The 27,678-nt window shown below is 39.9% G+C and overlaps 1 protein-coding gene and 1 long non-coding RNA gene across 4 annotated transcripts in view; one reads left to right on the forward strand and one right to left on the reverse strand.

The window, feature by feature from the left end:
* LOC307047655 (leucine-rich repeat and fibronectin type-III domain-containing protein 2) overlaps nt 1-27,678 on the reverse strand; it is a 178,604-nt gene that overhangs the window by 103,416 nt on the left and 47,510 nt on the right. For all 3 annotated transcript variants that reach the window (XM_079694744.1, XM_079694743.1, XM_079694745.1), the window contains one exon: nt 2,028-2,155. The gene's annotated coding sequence lies outside the window, so the exon portion shown is untranslated. The remainder of the gene's footprint in view (nt 1-2,027; nt 2,156-27,678) is intronic.
* LOC307013195 lies at nt 8,966-10,525 on the forward strand. Its single transcript, XR_013800888.1, has 3 exons — nt 8,966-9,787; nt 9,886-9,987; nt 10,109-10,525. It is a non-coding gene; the product is annotated as an uncharacterized lncRNA (long non-coding RNA).

A 27,678-nucleotide genomic window follows, 5' to 3' on the forward strand; every position in this document is an offset into this window, starting at 1 on the left:
AATCAGGTATTATTATCTGCAGCTTTTCACGTAATTTGGCGGAATATTCTACAAGGGCTCTGTGCCAGGCGCCAGTCCTAAGGGGAATGTCAGTCCTAACCTCATCTCCAACTATCATTGGCTCTGTGTGAGCTCCTCATATTCACCAGGAAATCCATGGGGCGACAGACAGAGATGAGGGAATAGGTAAGGAACAGAGGACAGACAGGAGGAAGGTGTGAGGGAAGGAATATGGAAGTAAAAGTGGAAGAAGGGAAGGAAGGAGAAAACTAATAAATAACAGTAGAGAAAAAATGGGACGTGTGGAAAAAGGAACAAAGATGACAGTAATACCGACGGGGTGAAGGAAGGGAGTTAGGAAGGAAGGGACCAGAGCAAACAAGGTTTGAAACAAGGGAGAGCAGGAATACATTACTTAAGAGACTAAATACATGATGAAAAGACAGTAGAAAGAGAAGAAAAGAAAAGGAAGAGACAGAGGAAAAAAAGAAGGAAGAAATTAAGAAAATCAAGGACAGGTGGAAAGAAAAGAGGTAGAAAGGAAATATTGAAGGAAGGTTGAAAAAGGAAGAGATGGGAAAAGAAGAAAGAAGCAATGTAAATAAACTGGGACAATAACGGACAAAGAACATGAGGAAGAGAGGAAAGAAAAAAAGGAAGGAAACAAAGAGGTGGAAAGTAAGAACAAATGGGAGGATGGAAAAAAAAGTTAGAGGACGGGAAGAACGTTCAAAACATTATAAGAAAGGAAGGAAAGCAGGAAGGAAGGAAGAATGAACAAAAGACATGACAAAGAGAGAAGGTACAAGGAAGGAGGAAGAAGGAAAGAAGACATGAGTAGGAGACAAGGTAAAGGAAGGAAGGTACAGGCAAAAAGAAGGACTTAAGGAACACATGACACAGATAGGTAAAAAAGTAACTAATAAAGGAAGGATTGGAGGATAGAAAGAAGGAAGTTTGGAGAGAGTTCAAGGTCTGATTGATTCCGTCAAGAGCTGTCCCTCATTCACTAATTGAATATGTATGAGAGAGAACAGCTGGCCAACTTTCATTAAGTAAGTTTAAGTATTGATGGAGTGATCATCTTTGACATCTTAAGTTTACTTTGCATTCAATCAGCCCAATCAACCTGCCTGATCAACACTAAACATCTCCATATGCCAACTGACACGTGCAGGCTAACGGAGCTGTACAGGAAACAGCAATCTGTCACGAGAACTTTGCAGGACTGACACTTTGAAATCGTTTCGAAACACATGTCAACATTCATAAAAAAGCATTCCTGACACCCAAGCCATCACCTGTTTTTTTCATAGAAGTGGCTAAATAACCTGTAAATGCAACACTGCAGTAGACATGCTGCAGTAACTGTAGTTGGCAGGATTGAATGAAGGTCACAATTGGCTCTGTCTTCTAATGCAATTAACCCAGTTTCTCAGTGAGGCAGCAATCTGTGGGGAAGCAATTAAAATCCAAACTCATCCCAGTGCGAGGACTTCACAGAAAAAAGAAAAGGAAGAAAAACCTTGGACGGCCCAACATTTGTTTGGAGGCGTTGATTAAAGATTTTCTTAGACATCTGACATTTTTAAAGAGGGGAAATGGGAGAAAGGAAGCAACGCAAGAAAAGGAAACATATTAGGAAAGGAACAGTTCAATTGAGGGATAAATAGAGAAAAGGCCAGATGGAGCAAAAGGACATTTGGGAATTGTCTCTTTTCTTTCATCGAACAGTATCTGTTAGATATTGAACAGAATCTTCATTTACCAGCAATTATTTGTTCATGAAAACAATGCAGCTCATACAAAACATCATATCAACTCACTTAGTATTCAGAGCCAATAGGAGAGAAGATGCTCCCTTGTTCCTATTATTTGTCCTAAACCTGTGTGTGTGTGTGTGTGTGTGTGTGTGTGTGTGTGTGTGTGTGTGTGTGTGTGTGTGTGTGTGTGTGTGTGTGTGTGTGTGTGTGTGTGTGTGTGTGTGTGTGTGTGTGTGTGTGTTTGTTTGAGAGTGCTGCACTGACCTTGAATTCCTCCTGAGGGCAACAACAGTCCCAAGTCTTTCCTCTCCTCCCACGGATGAACGCTGCGAGGTGACGTCTCTGTGTGTGCTGAGGAAGAAGTCCTCCACCTCATCTGTTCACTTTTTCACCTACAAGAAAACAATGAGAAGAGGCATGAGAAATGGCAGCGATCTTATACATATGTGTGGTCTGTATTTCTTTCATTTCAGAGAAAACAGAACACTGGGTCTCGCCCCAAACCCTGACTGAGGTCTGGAGTTACATCCATTCCCTAAGGGTAGCATTATTTCGAAGCAATTGTTAGACGCATAACAAAGAGAAAGCCGTCAAAGTGCTGGTTTCTACACATTTCAGTGAGAATTGCGACTGCACATTTGTGGCCGTGGCTTTCCTGAAAAAGAAAAACCCTGAGGCTATAAAAGCCATGCAGGAGGGATTTTAATTCAGCAAGGCTTGGAAGAGCTTTTATAAATTGGGTTTCTAAATTAGGTAGGGTGCAAGCGCTTGCATCTAATGCAATAGTTATTTTAACACACATAAATGTAAAACAGCAAGCTGGGGTTTTAATGGCCATTACATGCTGTTTCGTTCCTATTTGTGTACACATTTAACAAACTAGAAACGAATGGTTATGCGCTTCAGAGGTGCTGCTAAGTGTATTATTATTTTGACTCAACCAGACTCGCTTTCCCCCCCCCTGTATACAGTCTTTAGAAGCTAAGCTAAATCCCTTCCAGCTTCATTATTAATGCATACAATGTTATTAATCTATTCATTTAACCCTCAGCTGGAAAAGCAAAAAAGTGCATATCTTGAAATGTTGGACTTTTGCCATTTTTTAACGGGAGGGGGGAATTTGAAACTTATTTTTGTTTTGATTTTCTTTAAAGATATAAAGAAATAGTGGATTGTAGGATAATATCAGTATTTCGTATTGATTGTATCGAAGAAGTCACTGGGATGTCACCAATTGTTTTGTAGACTATCATGATAAAGCGTAAAAAAGAGTATTTGAAAAATAAATAATGAAAACAGAATGATCCTAAAAGCTAAGCAACATTGCAGCTTGTAAGGATTGGGTACATGCATTACATCTTGAAAGTACAAAGGCCTTTTTTCGTCAAAAACCTTTGATCCTGCCAGTAAATCGGAGAGCTTGTATCTGAATCATCGTGGCTGGCTGTGAGCATTCTTTCTTTCCCTCTCATTTTAATTCATCATGTGTGCCAAAGTCAAATCCACATCTGAAAAGGGTTAACGCTGTACATGTCAGTGTATCACCAGTTTTAGTTTAATATTACAGGTGTGTTTTGACATTAGAATATTACCAGGAGCACTTTCAATCATCTCAGGAAGCTCCTCTCGCCTTGAAATCTCGGTTACTCCCCAGCATGCTGCCGTACAGGTCATAAAATGAGGTTGCCAAACCATATCGCCTTGGGTCGACATGATAATTGGGGGCACCTCTTTGTGTCACGCTGACATTGCAAATCGCTTCGGCGTGTTTTCGGGGTGGGTGCCTGCAGCGTACATCACTCAGCCACCGGCCAGCTTTACTTGGAGCTAAGTGCTGTGCCAATTATTGCATGACACCGCCATCCATATCTTTTCTCAAGGAAATTTATAATTTATGACACATCCTCCTTTCTGCCTTGAGGGACCTGAATGCTATTATCCTGCTAAAGTGAGATCTGATTGGGCAGCTGCTATCTCTCTCGCTCCTTTGAAGTCATTTTCTTCAAGTGCCCCTATCGCTATAATGTATCATCGTCCAACAGAACGTCAGACATACAGTGAGCCGGACCGAATCTGTGGCGCGCTTACACTGTAGGTGCGCCGCATTTGCGCTTCAGATGAGGCTGCCTCCACAAAATCAGGCCCCCTCCGCGAGCTGAGGCCCCACGCAGTCTGCGTGATTGGCCTGTAGGGAGGGGCAGCCCTGATGACATGCATCAAAAGGCAGCACAACTGAAGCAATGACTCAGCCTTTCTAGCCAATGCTATAACAAATATAGAACTGTTGTATTGCATGTGTTACTTTGCTTTTTCAGCTTTGTCTCTTAGCACAATCTGAAAGGTTAACAAGGAACACTACATGTTTCCATTCATAATTGATGAATACAGAATAAAAATGTAAGTGGGGTCAGCCAAGAACGTCACTAAGCATCCTTTCGTTCATTGAAAAGCGTATGAAAAGATAATAACGTTGCATTTTGCTACCAGATTACCTTGCGTGATTGTTTCACTGCTGAACGAAGACTTGATTGTGTAATTCCAACAGAACAAACACATCAAGCTGTCAGGAATAGCAATAGCTATTAGTTGTTTCGTACACTTCATCCCTGATTTGCTTTTCTAGACCAGGTACCTGAGAAACTAAGGTGACAAACTACAGCTTGTGAGACACTTTTAAAGGAACTTCACTTTTGATGCTTTTCTTCGCACAAGCCTTATGTTATTACCTAGCTCAATTGCACTTCTAGAATCCACTCACTTGTCAAAATCACTCCATTGACTTCACAGTAGCACAAAGTTGTCTCAATGACAAAGCTCAACCTGAAGAAAATTGATTTGACTCATGAACATGACTCATCAAGATTGTAACCTTGCTCTAAATCCCTCTTTGAACTTCTGAAACCAAGCAGGACCAACAGTCACAAAATCTGAGGGCGTGAATGATTTCTAAAGATTTTTATGGTAGGACACAGGCTGTGTCGACTTATTTTTAAGCATTGGGGACTTCAAATGCATTCGCCCACAACGATTTCTGCTGAGAACCCGCAGTGGCAAATAAACACATCAGCTTGAGTCCATCCCCCTCTCCCTGTCTCATATTTTATTGCCTGTCATTCCGCTGCCTCATTTGAGCGTCCCTCTCCTCTTTACAGGGGATGGTTCTGCAACTTCATTAGCAAAAAGGTTGGCTGAAAATCTGCACCGACTCTCAAGGACTTTCCACTTACTTATTCCTTCTTCCTCATACCTTTTAAGATACTAGTTTGCTTTTAGTAGACATCTTTGCTGTCAAATACATTCAATGTCACCTGTCAAACTTGGTCGTTTCACTTCAGAACAACTAAGCGGAGTTAATCTGTTTGGAAGTCTTATCTGTTTGACACAGATTACACTGAGAACTGTGCTAAATACTATTTTGAATTCCCCATCGTAAGGTGAGAATGCATAAGTACAAAGTTCAGTTTGCTTGAAACAAACTAGGTCATAAAAAGTGTTGCTGGGAGGCAACTGTTTAATGTATACTGGCCTAATTACTCAGTATATATATTCAATATTAGCATTATGCATTAGGCATTTCATGAGGGATAATAGATAAGTGTTTTCTTTGCCAATATGGAGATCAAGCATGCGCTGTAAGTCTATACAGTCTACTTTAGCTCCATTGATATTGACAGAGAATTTGATCAGCAGAGAGATCAACAACAAACCAAACAGTTCAACAACAAGTTGTATGTCAAACAGCTGAGCTAGGTCGAAGTCCAATGAAGGAAGTCAGTTGTTTAATGCTATACCAATGACATTATTCATTTAAAAATTGGCTTGCTTTTTCTTCCTAAAAGATTTCAGCAAGGTTATAACCAGTGTTGGGCAAGTTACTTTTAACAGAACTAGTAGTAATAGTTATACTTACTGCTCTCAAAAAAGTAACCAGTTAATTTATTAGTTAGTAAATTATAAAAGTAACTAGTAACAAGTTACTTTACTTTAAAAATAATAACAATAAAAATACAAGTTTTTGTGTTGTTTTTTGCTGACTAGATCTCTGAAGGCATGCAACAGACTCGACCGTTGCAATGGGCAGCATGTCCTCAACAACACACCTGGAAATCAATCTGTTTAGTTGACTCTGGGTGACATGTGGCGATTTAAAGGTTGTGTCCTTTATCCCCACAAATTGAAAATAGTGGTTATATTTCCAAGTTGCAAATGCGCTGCTGCTCTCGCTGATACTTGCATCTGCCATTGTGTGTGTGCTGGTGGTGAGCGTTGCCGTGTGTGTGTGTGTGTGTGTGTGTGTGTGTGTGTGTGTGTGTGTGTGTGTGTGTGTGTGTGTGTGTGTGTGTGTGTGTGTGTGTGTGTGTGTGTGTGTGTGTGTGTGTGTGTGTGTGTGTGTGTGTGTGTGTGTGTGTGTGTGTGTGTGTGTTGTGTTAGCATTAGCAAGTGTTCGTGTGTGTGTATTTTCGCCATAAGGCAAGACTCGCCCAACTCTGTCTCTGATTGGCTTACCTTGAAATGTTACCCCGCGTTAACCAATCATCACTCCTCTCTGGTTACTTTCACTTTTCAATGGTGCTGTGAGAGGACATCGCTGTATTCGCCTGTAAGTTACATCCGCAGGGAGATTCGGTTCAGTTCCATCACATACTGTAACGTAGTAACGCACCCATTTAAATCCCAGTAACTATAAAGGCGTTACTTAATGATAACATGTAACTAGTAACGCTATTCGTTACCACAGAGTAGTCGCGTTGCGGTAACGCGTTGTGTCGCGTTACTTTGTACCGCGTTAGTCCCGACACTGGTTATAATTAGTTGCACTAACATAGTAAGGTCAGGAAAAGCTTGAAACCAGCTGGTTTGTACATACTGTAGATTTGTCCAAGGCCATTCGAATGCCATTTACCCTTGAAAACATTAATGATGTCACACCTGGCTGATCCTGTAGATAGTGACTGAAATAGTTGCATAAAGAATAATTCTACAATTGTCCAATCAGAACTGGACTAACCAATCTCCCCAATAGGACAAAATAAGGGTATTAGGTTAAGGGTATTCTGAACAACCTGACAGTCAGGCCTTTTCTTGCCCGACAATAAAACAGATTGGGAATTACCATTAAGTGGCAATGGACCATTTTGAGCAGCTTGGAAGCACATGGGAAACATTTCTGTATCTCTAAGAGGCCATAACAGGTATTCACTTTTAGCAATTCAACAGAGTGATAAGGTACACTGATGGTAATACAGAAACAAGTTATTAAGTGAAATAAACTTTCTTGTGATAATGGGGGCTTAGTAGACATCTGCATGTGCCATATTGTCTTATGTTACCCTTGGGCATAAAGAAACCTTCCCAAGCAATACTCTGCATTAAAAAAATATATCTGTGAATTAACTGAAGCAAACCAGGTTTCCTTAATGAACTAAAAGAACAGAAAAAAATATCACTGATGTGCCAACACTATTACTGGGCACAAGATGAACAATTTGTCAATGGGTTACTCTCAAAAACTTCAATAGTGCGAATAGGGTTAATAATAACAATAATTTTATTTATAGAGCGTTTTTCACGGTACTCAGAGACACTTAACTTGTTAAAATTCATAAAAATAACATTTAAAACAACACGCATCAAATATATAAAACACAACATTTATTACAGATTGAAAGTAGTTATAAAAAGGTGAGTATTGATTTGACCATGGTGAGATTGGTGCAGTCACGGATGTATTTGGGGAGGTTAAGGGCTTAAACCTATATTTTACTTCAATGTTTTTCTTAGATTCTCATTATATTACTTGCGTGTTATTATATGTACCAAAGCGCGAGATATCATATTTTCATTGCCAACAGCTGCTTCTCTGTAAATGTTGTGCAGAGGACAAAATACCACCTAAGAGACCCTTATCTGGGTATGTATATATACTTACACTAGACTATTCAACATGAATCATGTCCTGACCTGCAAGCATTATAACTGAGTAAATGTCTATCCAGGCGTACTCCTCCATCTCTTGATTTTTTGACTCAAATACACATACCTGCTCATGGATTTAATGTGTTCCTGGCCATTTCTTGATCAAAGGTATGATTCCCAGAGTGCTACGGGAAAGACTTTAATACAGGCAAGGCGCATTGATGATGATTCATGCAGGGTATAATGTGATTTCCATGTTCTGCCTGTCAGAGTCACCTGACAAAAGCCTGTGGACTAATTTAGATCATGACCACAACAGATCTGTGGAAAGTGTGACTGAGTGTACTGACATATCAAAGGAATTCAAAGGTTTAACCATGGGAAATGGAGACTTTTTTCTAATACTAAAAGGTTTTTTCAGATCATGTCACACCAGTGCCATTTACAACTAGCCAATAACCAAGTGTTTGCTCATGGATCTTCTGTAAAGCCAGCTGTGTTCACAAAGTTACCCTCTTGGGTTATGGCTCAACCAGTGCACGTAAATCTCATCGTCATTCTGGTCCCAGGATTAGATTACGTTTTTACTTGTTCTCAATTTTGTTCTTATTATTAATAATTTGCTCTTGAATCTTGGCACTCACAAAGCCCTTATCTCCACCAAATACATCTTGCACAGCACTTTGCAGAAAATATTGGGTTACCGGGACACAACAGCACATGATGTGGGGTTTTATTTTACGCTTCTATTGTACTAGACTTCACTTGATTTGAACATCTTTCAGGTTCTAGCAAGGTGATGTCATTCTAACATTTAGTGTTATGATTGATCCAGAATCTTGAAACAACTGTTAAAGAAATGACAGGTGAAAAAGGACGTAACAAACGTAGCTTATGCCTTCATTACTCTGATTTATATGTTCCATTGTAAATGTTTATGTTTCTGTGTACAATTTACTCCGTCATTTGAATTGACGCTCTGGATTTCCCCTGATAACCATGTGCAAAATGTGGCAACATTTTGAATTCCCACAGCTATGCTGCAGAAATGTGGTGTCACTGAAAGGACTCAAACAGTTGAGCTCTTGGTACAGATCCCTCACTTCCTGCCCTTGTGTGTTTCCAGCCTATGATAAACTGCCCTGCTCTGATTAGTTCCACCCAGGGGCTTGGCGCAGTTTTGGCGCCCCCCCTCTATATCTGCAACCATTATTCTTACATAAAAAAAAAAATTCTAACATAGGGGGAAAATGAGCCAAAAATCTAAAACGGTCGGTCGGTCTAAGAGCCTCGGCTTTAGTTGTTCACAGTCAGAACATGCTAGAGCGCTGTGCATTGATGGGTATCGGTCAAGTGTTTATAAAATTGAGCGTTGAGGAAAGAAAGACTAACGTTAGAGAACTATGAAGAGGCAAAAGCCATCTGGGGCGCAGTATAAAAACAGAAGAAAAGAAGAAGAAGAGAAACGTGCCAAGGTGAAAGGTATGCAATTTTGATTGTATTGTCAACATTAGCGAATGGATCATGTAATCTTGCTAGTTAGCCAAGCCAACGTTAGCTAGCCAGCGTTTGTTATTGCCATTCAGTCGAAACTGTCATAAGGCTATTTTCTTTGTGTCATGAAATAGAAATATTAGTAATAATAACAATGTTAGTTTTGGTGTAGCGAGCTAGCCAGTGTGGTGGAATGTTAGTTAGTTGGTAACGTTAGCTAACGTTAAGTTTACCTCAGAAAGCACATTGACTATCCGAGTCAAACATTTGCCAAATTCAACCCTGTCATAATGTGCGCTAACGTTAGCTAACTAGCTCAGTGGTTCTCAACTCCAGTCCTGTTGAATGTTTTCGTTCCAACCCAGAACTAACACACCTGATTCAACTGTTCTAATAAGATAGGCATAGCTCTTGATTAGTTGAATCAGACCTGTCAGGCTGTCCTAATGCTTACTAACTAAATAATAGCTACATTTAACAAATGGAAATTATTCAATGTTGATAATACACATTTTGTTATATCATTTTAGATTCACTTTTAAAATATCTGGGACCATCTGCTGCATCAGTTGACAAGGAACCGCCATGCACCTCAGCTGTGCCGGCTTCCTCAGGTGAGTGCAATGTGTCAATAGATGTTCCTGATGATAAATAATTGAATGTGAAATCCAGTCAATATATTTGCTCTTGTGTGTTCTTTCTATATTTATAGACCTAGAACCACATGAAGGAACGTCAGAACAGCAAGCTGCTCATCCTGATGAGATGACCACTGATTCCACCCTGCCACTGACCACTGTGTCTGTTTGTTCTGGTGAGTACAATATGTCAATAGATGTTCCTGATGTGATGATAAATAATTGAATGTAAAAATGACTGTCGTGCCATTTCTAATCCAGCCAATATATTTGCTCTTGTGTGTTCTCTATGTATAGGCCCAGAACCACTGCAAGGAACGTCAGAACAGCCTGCTGCATCTCATCCTGATTGCACCACAGATTCCACCCATACACTCTTCTCAGGTGTGTGCCTGATGAATGTAAAGATGTTTAGCTATAAACCTAATTGTCCTCATGCTTTCAAATAATTGCTTTCTGTTTTTATTTACATTTTACACACTGTCCCAACCTTTTTGGAATTGGGGTTGTGTGTGTGTGTGTGTGTGTGTGTGTGTGTGTGTGTGTGTGTGTGTGTGTGTGTGTGTGTGTGTGTGTGTGTGTGTGTGTGTGTGTGTGTGTGTGTGTGTGTGTGTGTGTGTGTGTGTGTGTGTGTGTGTGTGTGTGTGTGTGTGTGTGTGTGTGTGTGTGTGTGTGTGTGTGTGTGTGTGTGTGTGTGTGTGAAGATATTGTGAATATGAGGTGAGAAAATGTGCTTCACATGCCCTCCAGATGCAGCAAAGACAGACGATCCACTACCAACCGATCCTGCTGACTGCCCTTCACATCTCACAGACACAATGAGGACAGAGTTTGTTCGGAGAGGACCATATCAGATAACACCTGATTTCATTTTCCCAAGGAGAGATGATGGGAGAAGTTGCCACCACCAGTACTTCAGCAGGACCTTAGTAAATGGAGAAAGGATCGAAAGAAGTTGGGTGACATATTCAAAAAAGAAGAACAGTCTTTTTTGTTTTTGTTGTCAACTTTTATCTCCAAAACAAATTCATTTAACAAATGCAGGACTGTCGGATTGGAAAAATGCAAGTGCTGCTTTGACCAGCCATGAAAATAGTCCGGAACACCTGAACAATTTGGCGTCATGGAAAGAATTGGCAGTTCGATTAAAACAAGGTACAACAATAGACAAACAAGAGCAAGCCCTCCTTGAGGCAGAGAAGAGTCGGTGGAGAGCAGTGCTGACACGACTGGTTGCTATTGTACAGTCTCTGGCAGGGCGAAATATGGCATTGAGAGGAAAGACAGAAATACTCCACTCTCCTTCAAATGGAAACTTTTTGAAAGAGGTTGAGCTTTTGGCGCAGTTTGACCCAGTGATGAAAGACCACATCCACAAGATTAAAAGTCAAACATCCCACCACAGCTACTTGGGCAAAACCATTCAGAATGAGTTGATTGAATGCATCAGTGGAAAGATTATATCAACAATAGTGCAAGAAATAAAGAAATGCAAGTACTTTTCCCTCATTTTAGATTGCACCCCGGATGTTAGCCACACTGAACAGCTGTCAGTAGTCATCAGAATTGTGACACTGGAAGAAGACCCCCAGATTAAAGAGCACTTCATGGGATTCCTAGTAGCAGAGGAGTCCACTGGTGAAAGTTTGTCCGCCCTGATTTTGAAGAGGCTGGAGGAGTTGCAGATTGCCTTTGATGACTGCAGAGGACAGTCATATGACAACGGCGCAAATATGAGAGGGAAGAACAAGGGAGTACAGGCCAGGCTACTGCAGTTGAACCCAAGAGCTTTGTTTGTGCCTTGTGGGGCACATACACTCAATTTGGTCATTGCTGATGCTGCCAAAAGCTCCAAAGATGCCATATCATTTTTTGGCATTGTGCAGAAGCTATACTGCCTGTTTTCTGCCTCTACACAGAGATGGGCCATCCTCAAGAAACACGTCAACCTTTCACTCAAAATGTGGTCAGAAACCAGATGGGAGAGCAGAGTGAAAGCTGTGGAGCCTCTGCGATATGAAGCCACAGCTGTGAGAGAGGCACTGCTTGAGGTGAGAAACCAGGCCAAAGACCCAATCATCAGGATTGAAGCCCAGTCTCTGGCAGAAGAAGTGGGGTCATTCCGCTTTTCACTGTGCACAGTGGTCTGGTATGACATGTTAAGTCAAATTCAGCAGGTGAGCAAAGTCCTGCAGTCCCAAACAATGCAAGTGGATGTAGCAGTAAGTCTACTGAAAAAGACTGAAAAAGCTCTCAAATCCTACAGAGCCACAGGCTTTGTGGCTGCACAAACATCAGCCAAGGACATGTGTGAAGACATGAATGTGGATGCAGTCCTTGTGCAAAAGCGGCTGAAGTCAACAAAGAGGCACTTCTCATATGAGTCTCCTGATGAGCCATTGAGGAATGCCTTGCAAAATCTGGAGGTAACGTTCTTTAACGTGGTGGTAGATGCTGCAGTGTCAGCACAAAACGAGAGGTTTACCACTCTTGAACATGTGCAAGACAAGTTTGGCATTCTGTACAACTTCCCAGACCTGCCACACTAAGAGCTGATGAAGCAAGCAGAGGCACTTGCACACACCTTAAGCCATGGAGGGCAATCTGATTTGGATGGGAAGGAGCTGGCTCAGGAGTTGGAAAATGTACCTGACTTGCCATCAAAGAGCATGACAACTCTTGAGTTGTTGAAATTCATACACACAAAGCAGCTCACCGAAATATATCCCAACTTGTGTATTGCTCTGCGGATCAGTGCAACGCTACCAGTAACAGTAGCTTCAGCCGAGAGGAGTTTTTCCAAATTAAAACTCTTGAAAACATACCTGAGGTCCACCATGGCTCAAGAACGCCTCAGTGGTCTGGCTGTAATCAGTATTAACCATGAGGTTGGTGGTCAGATTTCATATGATGATGTGATTGATGACTTTGCAGCGAGGAAGGCCAGAAGGATTGCACTGTAAATGGAAACCAGTAGGAGCTAATATGTAGGCCAACCTTGTGTGATGATAGGGAGTGGAATGTAAATAGTTCTTGAGACAAAGTGAATTTGTAATTTTTATGTATTTGTTTGTTTATTTAGCATATTATATTTTGATTATTTGACATGTGTAACATATTTTACAATACATAATTTTCTTTTAAAGCAAATGTGCACGTTATTTTATTGTTTGTTATTGTTATTATTATTATTGTTTGTTAGCTAAGTTGTTTGTTTTAATTCTTTAGTGTGCACTTTACATTTCTTCTTAATTTTCTTTGAAAGCAAATTTGCACATTCTTTTATTGTTTGTTATTGATATTATTATTGTTTGTTAGCTAAGTTGTTTATTTGTTTTAATTCTTTAGTGTGCACTTTACATTTATTCTTAGCTCTTGTTCTTGCTTGTAATAAATAAAGCTGCAGTACTTTACTGTATAACTGTTAAGATGTTTTGATATTTTTTTGGGGGGGGGCGCAGTGGTGAAGCTCGCCTAGGGCACCAAATGTGCTAGGTCCGCCCCTGGTTCCACCTGCCCCTATCTTTCCCTTATTCCCAGGTGTATCTCGTATTTGCTTACATTTTTCTTTGCCAGTTGTTAAGTTCAAATATGTGTTAAACACCTATGTATTTGGAGACCTTATCCCCTTTAAATGATTACATGTACCAAAGCTCTGAAATATCGCTCTTTGTTTTGTGTTGTGTCCAGCATCAGCTTTAATCCGAAAACGATTCAAAGGCTTGCTGTTTTTCTTGAAATGATCATCGGAATGCCACTCCGCTCATGCCGTACAATCTTCCATCATTCCCCTGGGATGACAAAAATATGCGTTGTGTGCCCTGGCAGTTACTCTCAACTCAATGAAGTGTCGAGCCACAGGGAACTCTAACCTCTCTGTCCCAATGTCCCTGTGCACAGCGGACAATGTACCGAGGAAACAGCAGGAAAATAATGAGCAGGGGAGGAGAGAAAACCGGTTCTTCTGTTTGATCAAGAGCTAAGGTCCGAGAATTCATTCAATTGACGTCGGTGCACAGCACACTCAGGAACAGAAACTACTGCAGACACATAGTATGTGTCTGCAGTAGTGTCTGCAGTTTGGTGGTATGTCATACCACCAAACTGCTGACTGCTAATGAGAAGCAGTGACTTCCTAACAGTTGTTATTAATGCAATGCAACACGTCTATCAAAAAGCATATTGTGCACAACACACTCAAGGAACATACCACCTACACATGTTAAAAAAATAAATGTAATAATAATAATAATAATAATAATGAAGCTGTCTAAATGTGTGGAGGTTAAATATGATAGGCATTCAACAGAAGGGAACGCCTAGAGTGTAAATTCAATTCTAACAATGTATCTGGCAGCTTGACAGTTTATCTATAACAATAGGTAGTCTACCATCAATGTATTTCCCCTTCATTTCATTTTATGTTGTGGAGAAAAGATTGCACATACTGTTTTAAGTTTGAAGTACTAGTTTTCACATAAATCACTTTACAATTATCAGCCGTGCTTAGGGCTGTCCATACAGAATTGCTAACGTAAATGAATAGGAGTAATGTTATTGTTTGGGCATCATTATTGTGTGTCTGGTCATTGATAATCGTTTTTGAGAAATTGCAATGCATCATCATTGCTAAGAATAGGTTGATAAGGGCACACCAATAAGGTAAATTAGCCATATGTGTTGTATCCCTGCTAGACAGCCTGAATTGCTTCCATAAAAACCCCTCTTGTCCCAAATCATCTATGGCTATGAATTTTATAAATGTCTAGTTGACCAGATGGATTATATTTCAAATAAATGTGGCTCATATGTTAGTGTGCAGTTATTTTTGCCCTGTTGGATCTATTTTTAGATTCTCAACAGTGAATTAGCTCAGTACACTGTTGGCATAACAGAGGATGACTACCAAAATAAGACCCAAGCTGCAACACAAATTAGCTTAAATACTTACAGTATTAGTAAGTAGTTTATGTTTTGCAAATGGGATTTAATAGTCTTTTATTATGATAATGCTTAAAATATTAAATATTGACATTCAAACCAATACATTACATCTTTGTTTAATTACTAAATGTAACATAGTTATCTTGAACATTACTCTTCGTTAGTTAAAAAATGTATTAGGGTATACATTAGCTTGAAAAAAAAAAGATTTCTGGTTAAAATGATACTATCTTTCAGTTGCCTATTTATGGAAAGTCACAAAAAGATAGCTTTCCATAATTTCACTTTAATTGGTCACAGTGTTACTTATCTTTGCATAAATGTATGTGCCGTCGTCTTTTAAATGCCTCCAGTGTGTTCCGAACAGGGCTGCATCTTTATCTTACACCCACCGGAGCTAAGTCAAGCCACAATGTACAATTGACACATACACTTCATGACTATGTGCCTTTCTCTGCCCTCATTACTGAGGCAACAAGGACCATATGCCTGAGTCCCAATTATTGTCACATTAGCACATGAATGTACATCCGGCATAGGCAGACAGGGACATATGCAAGCAAACATGGACAGAAGTCATTCTCTTGCAAGTCCCTCCTGAAAAAAACATACACACGCACGCACGCACGCACGCACGCACGCACGCACGCACGCACGCACACACACACACACACACACACACACACACACACACACACACACACACACACACACACACACACACACGCACACACACACACACACACACACCAAGCCAAGCCTGTGCAGCACTCAGACACAATAGTCCTATTGGCTTTAAGTGTCATCTTGGGACTTTCTCTCTACGTGAGATTAAAGTCATGTGCCTGGCTCTTCTAATTAAGCTTATTCAAGGCTTTACGCAGTGGCCGGCTTTAAACCCAGAGCTTAAGGTCACTCTTTTTGCACAAAGAGGTGAATCTCCTTTGCAATGCCACGCAAATGCCACCCTGAGCCCTGCCAACATCTTAAAAAGACCAGCTTTTAATTACCTAGCATTGCCAGTAAAAAGGTGCCAGTACCCAGCAGCCACCTGTTTGTGCACCGTGGTGGCTGTAGATAAGAGGAAGGGTGCTTTCTGCTCTCTCTGGTCGGAAGTCAAAAGCCTCCCATCAAACTTAATCTGTCCTTCAGAAAGTTGTCATAAATCCACAAGTAGACTTTGTAGGAAAGCCATTTCAGGACAGCCTCCTCTTATATATTTCAATTGTTTTTCTGGAACTATTATATCCAACCTCTGAACGCTGCAGGTGAATAAGTGTTCTTTGTTTTCTTGTGTTTTCACTTCCTTCAGGCAATCCAAATTGAGCCGAGCTTGGCAGTCAGAAAAGCAATTTGTTAAAGGACTGTGGAGTGCTCTCGTCTAATGTTTCATTAAATTATCCCTATTCACCCGCCTCAAGTCTGTAGTAAAGCCTCTTATGGCGGCAGTGGGATTTTGAGCAGCAGTGCCGAGGTCAGTTGCAATCTGATATTTCTTTCCGCGGATTGATAAAGCCACGGAGCCACTCCAGCTGGGGTTGTTCGGGTAAAGGCTTTGTTTTTGCCATCAGATGTGACATTGTGTCCTTCCTACTGCCCAGTAGAGGCTAACGCGGACAATTAAGGAGCTGTTAGCGACGAGGCTACACAGCATGTTTGTGATTGTTATTTCTCACATCAATGTTTTGCTGCACATAATTATTTTCACAGCTGTTATTGGGCTCCTTGTGTAAAGAAGCTCATTAAATTGCATGTGCTCTCACACCAAACACACACACAGAGTCTAGAGCTAAACAATTTTTCCTCGGAATCTGAACCCCTTTCCATTAGCATGTTCCAATTAAAATGTCAACATTTTGGTGAAGCTAACGTAAACCACTGCCCTGCACCTAACCCCTTCCCGTCCAAGAATGTATTTTACAAACAGAACTATGTTGCTAAAGCTTAGGGTTAGCACTAGCTCCTGGCCCTCCATATTACACAGTTTTGGCCTTTCCCCTTAAGGCAGAGCTGTAAGCATCTGCCAAGAGCTGTAAAGCTGCTATTGCTAACGTAGCTGCATTTTAACCTCAGGCAGTTGTTGGTGTTATCAAAAGCTAAAAGATGTTTCCATAGGGCCGAGGCAACCTGGTTTCTCTAAGGGCAAACAACCTACAGAACAGCAAATACATACTACATGATTCCTTATCTCTATGAATAGATTGTCCATATGAAGGCAGAACCTGTAAGCAACAGGACAAGACTGTGGTTTTGGAAGCACTCTTGTTCCTCCATCACATTTGAGCACATTTGGTTGTATGCAAGCAAGTGCGTGTGGAGACAAAAAGAGGCAGAACACATTGGCCAAATTGCAATATCGGTATCCATTGGCTATTGACTGACAACGATATCGTTGTTTTTTTGGTTAAAAGTGTTCTTGTAAACTGGCTACTTGACACTTCTTAACTCCAACACCCGTTTTGCATCTCAAGTTGCTAATCATACTTTAAATGGGCCGTATTGTGCTCATTTTCAGTTTCATAGTTGTATGTTGAGTCTCTACTGTGACATGTGTCCATTAGAGATGTTAAGGATCACCGATTCACATCGGTGCACCGGCATAAACGTTCAAGATGCGAGTGCACCGGTTGAAAGAGTGCTCATCGGCTACAGTTTGGGTTGAACTCCCGATGCATCGATTGTAGCGTCTTTGCATCGGTAAAAAAAGATTCATTCATATAATATCCCCTCATCCTGTCAGCACTCAGCAGAGAAGATCTTTGATCTTTGCTTCGCACTACGGAGGCTGAGAGTCTCAGTTATCAACACACATGGAAGTCGAGGAGAAAGAGAAACACAGCGCACCGAAAAATACTTACAAATCAAACGTTTGGCAACACTTTGGATTTTTCAAGAAAGACGGTCAACTTGAAAAATCGCTCGCAAATTGTAAACGATGCCGACCCGCTTTAAAGTACACAAGTAGTACGAGGAACTTAGCGACGCCCATAAAGAGGCGACATGGGGTCTGCGGCTGAAAAGAGAAACCTGAAAGTTAGACTATGAGTTAAATCACTCAGTGAGGTGTTATGTCAGAGAGAGCATGGCCGTATCTACAGTTGAGGTAACCGAGGTCCGGACCTCGGTAATATTTTTCGAGCTGTGTATACAACACTTGTGAAATAATTGCACTGAATGGGTTTCTTTGTAGTACTTCCATTTACTGCTGATGGGGGTGCTGCATAACTGCGTAGCCTCGATTAAAGCAAACAGAAGAAGACATGTATCAACAACAAACCACCGCAGCCGAGCAGCCCGGTTATGACTAGAAAGGATCCGTCTAGTGTAAATATGACGTCACGTTCTCATTGTAACTCGTTGTAATCGGAGCGGCTCGGAAACACATCTACAGCAGTAACATGATGCAACATACACATTAATGCAGCAGCAATATTAATAGAGAAACATCAGACATAATAGTAAAACACTGCAAGGGAACATTTTATTGCACCAGGAGCTATCTTGGGACTTTTACTGCGACAACGTTGACTTGCCTGTGAATAAAAAGTAAACCATAGTGTTGGTGATCTACAGTGTTGTCATTCTTATTTGAACACCAGCAAGACCACTAACACCCTATTTCATCAATCACACTCCCTGTCATTGACATAATTAATAGGTAGTTTAGCTTCTCATCATCATTTGCTGTGGCCCACTGATGTTAACGATCGTAACTGAAAGGCTGCCTGCCAAACGTAAACATTCAGCCACGTGACATTCAGCCAAACTCTCGCGAGAGTTTTACACAAGACGGATCCTTTCTAGCCATAACCGAGCAGCCCGGACTTGTACCGGAGCAGCGAAGGATTGATGAAGTATTTAGAGATCTGAGTCCATTGGGCTGCTTGTGTTTCTGTTCATCAGGACATCATATGACCAGCAGATCCTGTGTGAACGCTCTACGTTAGTCAGTGGACGTCCGACAACATGCACACTAACTTATTTTGCAATTTGCAGCTATACTTTGGTTTAAATTGCATGAATAAACTAGCTAGAGAGCTAAAGTGAATTACATTCATCCAATGTCAGAAGGATTACCTTTTAACAAACGTAGTAATGCTTTTCTTTCAATTCAATTTGAATAAAACAATGGAGATATAACATTGTATTGTTTTATTTTTACACTGACTCAGATATAATGAAAAGACTACGTCAGTCGAAGCTCAGCTTTGGTAAGGAAGAGACAGGACAGGCAGAGAGAGAGAGAGAGAGAGAGAGAGAGAGAGAGAGAGAGAGAGAGAGAGAGAGAGAGAGAGAGAGAGAGAGAGAGAGAGAGAGAGAGAGAGAGAGAGAGAGAGAGAGAGAGAGAAAGTGATGGAAGTCAGGGAGGAACTGCAGGTATAGTCACACAAAAGAATGTAGGCTTAATAACCCCATCTATCTATATTATATATATATATATATATATATATATATATATATATATATATATATATATATATATGTATATCTATAACAATAGTCTTAATTTACAATAGGCATAATTCTAAAACAACATAGGCCTACGTCTATTGCAGTTATGATGTCATAATAACATACAATTGTATAAAACACAATTTGCTTACATATTTGTTCTCTTTTGAGACTCAAACAAAACAGATTTAAATGACAAAAAGAATGCAAACAAACAACTGAAATGAACTAAATTGCTGAATTGCTTTTAATTCACTGGCAGGAGCGACAAGTGAGGAGGAGCAAAAAGTGAACAATGAGGGAGAGATTGAACAAAGAGAAAGAGTAGAGGACAGAGAGAGTAATGAACAGGAAGAAGACAGAGAGACTCAAGAAGATGGAAGAGAGGGTGCAGGTTATGGAAAGGAGAGAGACGTGGAAAATGAATGTTGACAATGTTTTGTGATCATTTTAGCCTCTTCTGCATTTCCTGATCATTAATAGTAACAATCAACTGATTCTTATGCATTACACTTTCAAAAATAATTGATGCTGCAGCCCACTGACATGGTTTGAAATCAATATATTATCCATTTGTGACCCCCCACAGGACTTAAAAAGCACCTAACTAGATCATGAAAACCCCAAAAATCTTGGGGGGTGTCCCCCGAACCCCCCTAACATATTTGGACCTCGGTATTTAGGAAATCCTGGATACGGCCCTGAGAGAGAGTGGTGTTTAGTTTACAGCAGCCTGTGACTGCCAATAACCGTTGAAATGTCTTCCTTACTGTGAGCAGTTATGAAATACCTGTTTGTGAAAGGTTATTTGTATTTGTTATTGTTCATATAGAACCCACTGCTTTCTGCTCACTGGTGAGTTAGCCTATGAGTGTTAAGCACATCAGGCTGGCAGCTGTATGGGCATTGCACTATGGTAGTTGTTATTTGCACATTGTTAATCATGGGCAATGCATCCTTAAATTGTTTAACTGTGAGGTGTTATACAATTGTACTGTACTCTTTTTAAGGTAAAAAAGAAACAGCATGATGGGATGCACAGTAGTAGTAGAGAGAACCACATATGTAAAGCACTTTTTTGTTAATGTATGATTTGCTGCATATAAGGAATAAAACAAAAATCCTCTGTCGTACCATATTGAAGTATCATTATTTTGCATCGTGTTGAATCGTATTGTATCGCCCTGAATCGCATAATGTTGAATCAAATCGTATCGAACTGTATCGCAACAGGGGTGAATCGTATTGTATCGCATAGCCTGGTGTTTCAAATGTATCGTTAATGTATCGTATCGTGGCAACGTATCGAGATGCGCATAGCATCGGCCTCAGTGATGGAGTTGCACATCCCTAGTGTCCATGCTTTAATGTTCAAGGACTGCTTACTTTTTCACATACTGCCTGTGCTTCAGCACCTCTTTACACCCTCTGTCTGAAACCAGAGCCCAGTCTGCTCTGATTGGTTAGCTGGCTGACTCTTGTGATTGGTCAATCGCTTAGAGCTGTCTGCCCCAAAGCCTATCACATAAAATAGTTTGGTGCATTAGCCAATAGAATCGCGTGTGTTACATAGTGATGTGTTGGTGTCGGAGAGAAACTGCCTCTGCAGGAAACTTGGGGATTAAAGCCTTTGTCGACCATTTACATGCACAAAAACCCATACAACACACTACAGGAAAGGGAAAACCCTCAAAATTAGGGGCCCTTTAAACTATTGACCGGGGCCAGGGGAAAAGGACTATTTCCACTAGTTACATTAAATTCCCAGAAACATGTCCATTAGCAACTGAGCCTTATCGTCATCAGACTGAGAGCCGAGGGGTTCAAAGATTGCATTCCGCCTTGATCACATGAAAACATGTATATGTTCTTCTAACCACCTGAATGTAAGTTTAATGCGAGTCATGTTAGGCCCTGTAACTCAATGTGCTCGGATACGCGTTACCCACACAGTGCTCTTTTCACATAAATTGCTTTTAGTATGAGCCAAACAGCACTTGCTTTACAGTATGCATGCACAACTGTCAACCTGATTCAGTGTAATTAAAATGACTATTGCAGCCCTAATGGATTCTCCCATTTGAAAATAATGATCTTCAAGCAGAGGGTAATGCATTCCATGTACATATGTTCCATATTATTTTGTGGGCTGTCCCGTGTTTCTTCCCTACTTAATAAGCTCTAAGTGTCAAGCTCTTTTTGCCTTTTTTTTTTCTTTTTTTTTGCCAGAGCAGTTTGTCAGCTAATTCGCTGTCACACAAATACGCAAGTCGAGTTCAATTCTCTTTGAATTACCTGTTAAGAGTAGTGTAGGTGGCATGTTTCCAAAGAGAGTTCCCTCAATTCTCTACTTATTATAACGGCACGACAACAATGTTTTTACCATTCCAGTCAGTACATGTGTGTCGTGTGACTTAACATATGGCACTTAATTGAAAAACAGCAGGCACTTAAGACCTGCATTGTCAATGTCTATTCATTCAGTCTCTTCCTATTCACTATACAATATCTCAACCCTCTTTGAACATTCACCTTCTCATGCAAACAAGCAGCGAGAGAAAAAACATCCAAGTTCATCAAGGCAATATGTTCCCACTGTGTTGTGTTGTCAAATGTATTTTCCTGTAAACATATTACTGGCATGACCTGACTGACAATCTGCCATTTTCAGGAAACTCCGCTGATCTGCTGCATATGTTGACATGGTGACAATGTTTCACCTCGCCAATTGAAGACACATAAATCAGACCTGCCTTATGCAGCTCTGCATATCATGCCACTTTCATGTAACTGGGAATTATGGATTAATTTGTTCAATATAAACACAGCATGCTCACATTAACCAGTCATTTAGAACTGGCGTCACGGTTGTATTTGAGTCTGTACTTGGTTCACCACTTTTGTCAAGGAAGAAATATCTCAACAAGGTTAAAATATGTTGCTATAAAATGTTGTAAAAACATTGATAATCCCCTTAGGATGAAGCTGGATTTACAGATCCTCTATATTTTCCCCTTTTGTGAAACATCTCAACGCATGTTAAATGTAATGCTATGCACTTTGGTTAAGACATTCATGGTCCCCAGAGGATGAAGCTTACAGACTTCACTAAGCGCTTAAGGTTTCTCCTAAGCAGCCAACAGATTGGGTTTTAGTAGGGCACCTCGACAAATGTTAAATGGATTGATACCTTATTTTTTTAAGAACATTCATGGTCCCCAAAAAATGAAGCTCACTGACTTTACTGATTCTATAATTGTTTTCACTCAAGCCTTTAGCAGGTTGGATTTTAGTGAAACATGTGGACAAATGTTTTATGTATCTGTACAAACATTCATGGTCCAGAGGATAAACTTTACCTTCTTCAATGAGCCTTTAGCTCTTCCCCTTAAGCCACCAGCAGGTTGACAGGTTGTTTTTTTGTGAAACATCACAACAAATGTAAATGAATTGCTTTGCAATTTTGTACAAATATTCATGGTCCCCTGAACGCTGTAGGTGAACAAGTGTTCTTTCTTTTCTTGTGTTTTCAGCTTCTTTAGGCAACCACAATTCAGCCAAGCTTGTTAAATGGATTGCCATACAATTTTGTACAAACATTCATACTCCCCAGAGGATAAAGCTTACGGACTTTATTGCATGTTTAACGTTTCCCTTTGAGCCATCAGCAGGTTGGTATTTATGGTTTTTGTACAAATATTTTGTACAAACGTTCTGGGTCGCCAGATAATGAATACTAATGATTTTGAAGATAAAAGCAACTTTAATTACTTTGGTGATCTTTGACTTTTGATTTAGCACCACCAGCAGCATGATGACCTTGGCATTTAGCTAAAAGAATCAATCCTTTTTTTTCATTTAGAATAGTGTTGAGAGAGGACATATCTGAATCTATGACATGGATTCTCTCAATTAAAAAACATAAAAGAGAGAAAAGGTAAACTCTTTTTGCAAAACGTCTGGCTGATATAAATGCATATGAAAGAACTAATGTGCCCTCAGACAGATAGTGTCAAGGTATTAAATGGTGTTCTTTTATCTATAACAAAACTAAGCTCTTGAGTATTATAAGAAGGAAGGCATTCACTAATGCAACCTGTTTTTTTTACCACTTTTTTTCGCATCAACATATACAGCAAGATGAATTGGGCCTGGTTATGATAAACAGAATGCCTGAAAACACAATTGGTTATATTCATGAACAAGTAATGACTTTACCCTTTCTGACCAACGTTGCCTTTTGCCGTTAGCTGTATTGTCTGTTTTATTTTTTCCTTTGACAGTTTTCTTTGAAAATAAATCAAAGTCAAGTGAGACCCAGTGGTGAGTGCATTTCAAATCAGACGGCTGCAGTGTGTCTTGTGAGCACAAAAACAAATTACTTATGTATGTTCTTAGCAGGCTTGCCACTTAAACAGTTGCTTTGGTCTCAGAGTGGAGGAAATGGGTGCATCTGATGTGGGCCCATGAATTGTTCCTATTATTTACGAACATCTTTGTTCTATACTTCTTTATCTTAAGATATAGATTTTTGCATCATTCCTCCTGCAGAAAATACAGCAAAATGTCCCCAAAAAGTCAGATTCTGAGCAGTGTAATCAAGATTCATTAAAATCCAACATTTCCTAATGCCCTTAAAATGCCTATGAGCAACAATAAACTGAATTGGACACAATATATTTATATTTAAAATGGTTATTTCTGGTAAACGGTTTAAAAGCCACTCGGCACGATGCTTCCTCTCACTTCTCACTCAGTAAGTGTGTGAGTATTTGGCGAACCATATGAACACCACCCACATGGATAGCATCTGTTGCTAAATTTCCCTCAGTCACACTGTTTAGCCTCACCAGACATTCTGGGATTAGGGAAATTAAATTAAATTAAATCTATATCTTTCTTGGATTCACTTAAAGTAAGTGGTTGATCAATTATTTACTTTTTATCCACTTTGGAAACCGCTCTAAAAAGGGCTAAATATCTATTTGAAGCACAGGAGATTTTCTAAGAGACAGAGGTGAAGTCCAGATTGGTAAAACTATTTCATAACAGTAACTGGAAGCAAAACATATTATTCAATTACCGAGAATTAAATATTGGTCTACAGAGGTGTCACACATTGCATTGAGCATTTAGCTTATATTGGACTTACATTATAGCTCATATTAGACTTAAATCAATTTGGTGGACATAGATATATATTTATCAGTCCATAGAGCAATGGTCAGATTAAATTAACAGACACCTAGAATTACGGTGGCCCTGAAGTGCAAGTCAAAACAGCATTTCAGGAAACACCACAGCATTTCACAAAACACAACAGCATTTCACAAAACACCACAGCATTTCAACTTATACGGGAAGGGTATAGAGAACCGCAGTGACGTGTCCAAAAACCCGGAAGTAAGTTAGCATTTTTAGCACTTCCGGTTCCTTCGTCAAAAAGCAATGCATTTTTTCCATAAGGTTTTGGAAAATAGCTCGAAATAAGGTCTGTGGTTGACACAAATTTTAGAGATAAATCACGTTTTGTTCTACGACATTAAATACATCAGCAGTGACCCCACTGGTGATTTTTGAAGAGTTTACGTGTCTGAAAAACGATGGTTGTTACCGAGTGGCTGAATAGGACTACAGAAATTGTCGAGGCCGTTTTACGTCATTACGCAGAACACGTAAACACTCCCGCTAAGTTTGTTTTCCCCTGTGTTCTGCTTGAAAGCAGGTACATGCCTATCTTTAGTATCTGTATATCTGTATCTGACCATTAGAATCTGTGTTTTTTGAAATTGTCGTTTTTAACACCATAGTTTGACAAATTATAGAATAATTAATTACCAGTGCTTTCCAATTTTACTCGGCAGTTCGTTTCGTTAGCTAACGTTAGCTAAAGCTAGCGCTACTAGTTAGCTATGCAATGGTTTGTTGCTTTGCTCCGGGTTGCAGCCACAGGTCTTCGCATGAAACGTGCTTGTTCTATCGTTTCCCGGCCAATGTTTTCCAAAGGAGAGTCTGGATTCGTGCCATGAGGTAAGCTGACGTTACATTTTTGTCCATGTCACGGTGAAATCTAAACGATGCGTTTTAAAGATGGCGCTGCTGAAAAGACCGCAACATAAGTAAAGATAATGAATAAATCCTATTAAAACCTGTGTGGCTTATATGATAAGACTAATTAGTACAAGCAGTATAATGTTTCACCATGTAACTAAAGATTGTAGTCAGGGAAATCAGTTTGACATATTGAACTAATAACAAATCACCTCTGCCTGGCAGAGAACTCTCTGCTCCATAGCTTCTCTTGGATGTAAAATCACATGTACATTTTACATTTATATTACATTTAATATCCCATCCCTCACATACTTTTGTATATATAATAACTTATATTTTGTTTTTCTTGTTATGCTGCTGCAACACAACCATTTCCCAAATTGGGATCAATACAGTAATATCTTATCTTAATTAATTAAGAAATATAACTATTATAATTAGTGTAGCAGCTGACACCTATTTTCAATATGGATTAATCTACCATTTATTTCTTTAATTCAATTTTGATCTATAAAAATGTCAAAATAGTGAAAATGTTCACGAGACTTATCAAAGTGCAAGGTTATATCTTTAGATGTTTTGTTTTAGCCTATGTACTGTATGTCTTAATGCTCTTAAATGTGACGGGGTGACTTCCATGAAACTATTATTTTATATCTTCCCAACAGACGAGCTGACAGGAAACCTAACACTCTAACAACCACAACATTGCAACATCCTCCACTGAATGCATACGTTTAGCTGCCTTTGGCTTCTTCCACTCACAGGGGGTGTCAGTGCAGCTGAAATTGTGGATGGCAAAGATGGCTCATGCAGCTGCATGACTGCATTTCCATTCTCCACATGGGCATTCACATTTTGTCGGGAGAATTCCCTCTTCTCCTGTAGATACCTGTGGTGGTGGGATTGTTTTATTGTTTAAAATATATTTACATTTGTAATGCCTTCCCAATTATCCCTTTAATTGTTTATAGCCTACTGTATGTTTATTTCATGGATATTTCTGTGTTTTCTGGTGTGTAATATTTGTAATCTTGGGGCCTCTTCTCTTTAACGTCTACATGCTACCACTGGCTCAGATAATGAAGAACAACAAAATAAGTTACCATAGCTATGCGGATGACACACAAATTTACGTAACCATTTCACCAGGAGACTATTCTCCAATTCAAACACTGAGTAAGTGCATTGAACAAATCAATGACTGGATGTGTCAGAACTTTCTCCAATTAAACAAAGATAACACTGAAGTAATGGTTTTTGGAGCCAAGGCAGGATGTTTAAAAGTTAGCGCTGAGCTTCAGTCTGCAATGTTCAAAACAACAAATCTAGGTGTAGTCATGGACTCTGACCTGAGTTTCAACAGTCACAATAAAACAGTTACTAAATCAGCTTACTATCACCTAAAGAACATATCTAGGATTAAAAGGCTAATGTCACAGCAGGATTTGGAAAAACTCGTCCATGCTTTTATCTTCAGTCGACTGGACTACTGCAATGGTGTCTTCACAGGTCTCACTAAAAAATCTATCAGAAAGCTTCAGCTGATTCAGAACGCTGCTGCTCGAGTCCTCACTAACACTAAGAAAGTGGATCACATCACTCCTGTTCTGAAGTCTTTACACTGGCTTCCTGTGTGTCAAAGAATATATTTCAAAATACTGCTGCTGGTTTATAAAGCACTGAATGGTTTAGGCCCAAAATACATTTCTGACCTCCTGCTAAATTATGAACCATCCAGATCTCTCAGGTCTTCAGGGACGGGTCAGCTTTCTGTCCCCAGGGTCAGAACTAAACATAGTAAAGCAGCGTTTAGTTATTATGCTCCAAATACCTGGAACAAACTCCCAGAAACCTGCAGGTCCGCTGCAACTCTTACTACTTTTAAATCCTGTTTTCTCAAATGCTGTGGTGTTTTGTGAAATGCTTTGGTGTTTTGTGAAATGCTGTGGTGTTTTGTGAAATGCTTTGGTGTTTTGTGAAATGCTGTGGTGTTTTGTGAAATGCTTTGGTGTTTTGTGAAATGCTGTGGTGTTTTGTGAAATGCTGTAGTGTTTTGTGAAATGCTGTAGTGTTTTGTGAAATGCTTTGGTGTTTTGTGAAATGCTTTGGTGTTTTGTGAAATGCTTTGCTGTTTTGTGAAATGCTGTGGTGTTTTGTGAAATGCTGTAGTGTTTTGTGAAATGCTGTGGTGTTTTGTGAAATGCTGTGGCGTTTTCTGAAATTCTGTGGTGGTTCCTGAAATGCTGTTTGGACTTGCACTTCAGGGCCACCGTATAGAATAGCACGGAACGCCTCAACATTACTATAGACCCAATCCTTACCCACCACAAAAGTCATATACAGCATATTGACATATATCACAATAAACATACATTTGATTGTAACATGATCAGACGTGTTACTTCTATATTCAT

This window comes from Notothenia rossii (assembly GCF_949606895.1).
Source record: "Notothenia rossii genome assembly, chromosome: 7".
NCBI lineage: Eukaryota > Metazoa > Chordata > Actinopteri > Perciformes > Nototheniidae > Notothenia > Notothenia rossii.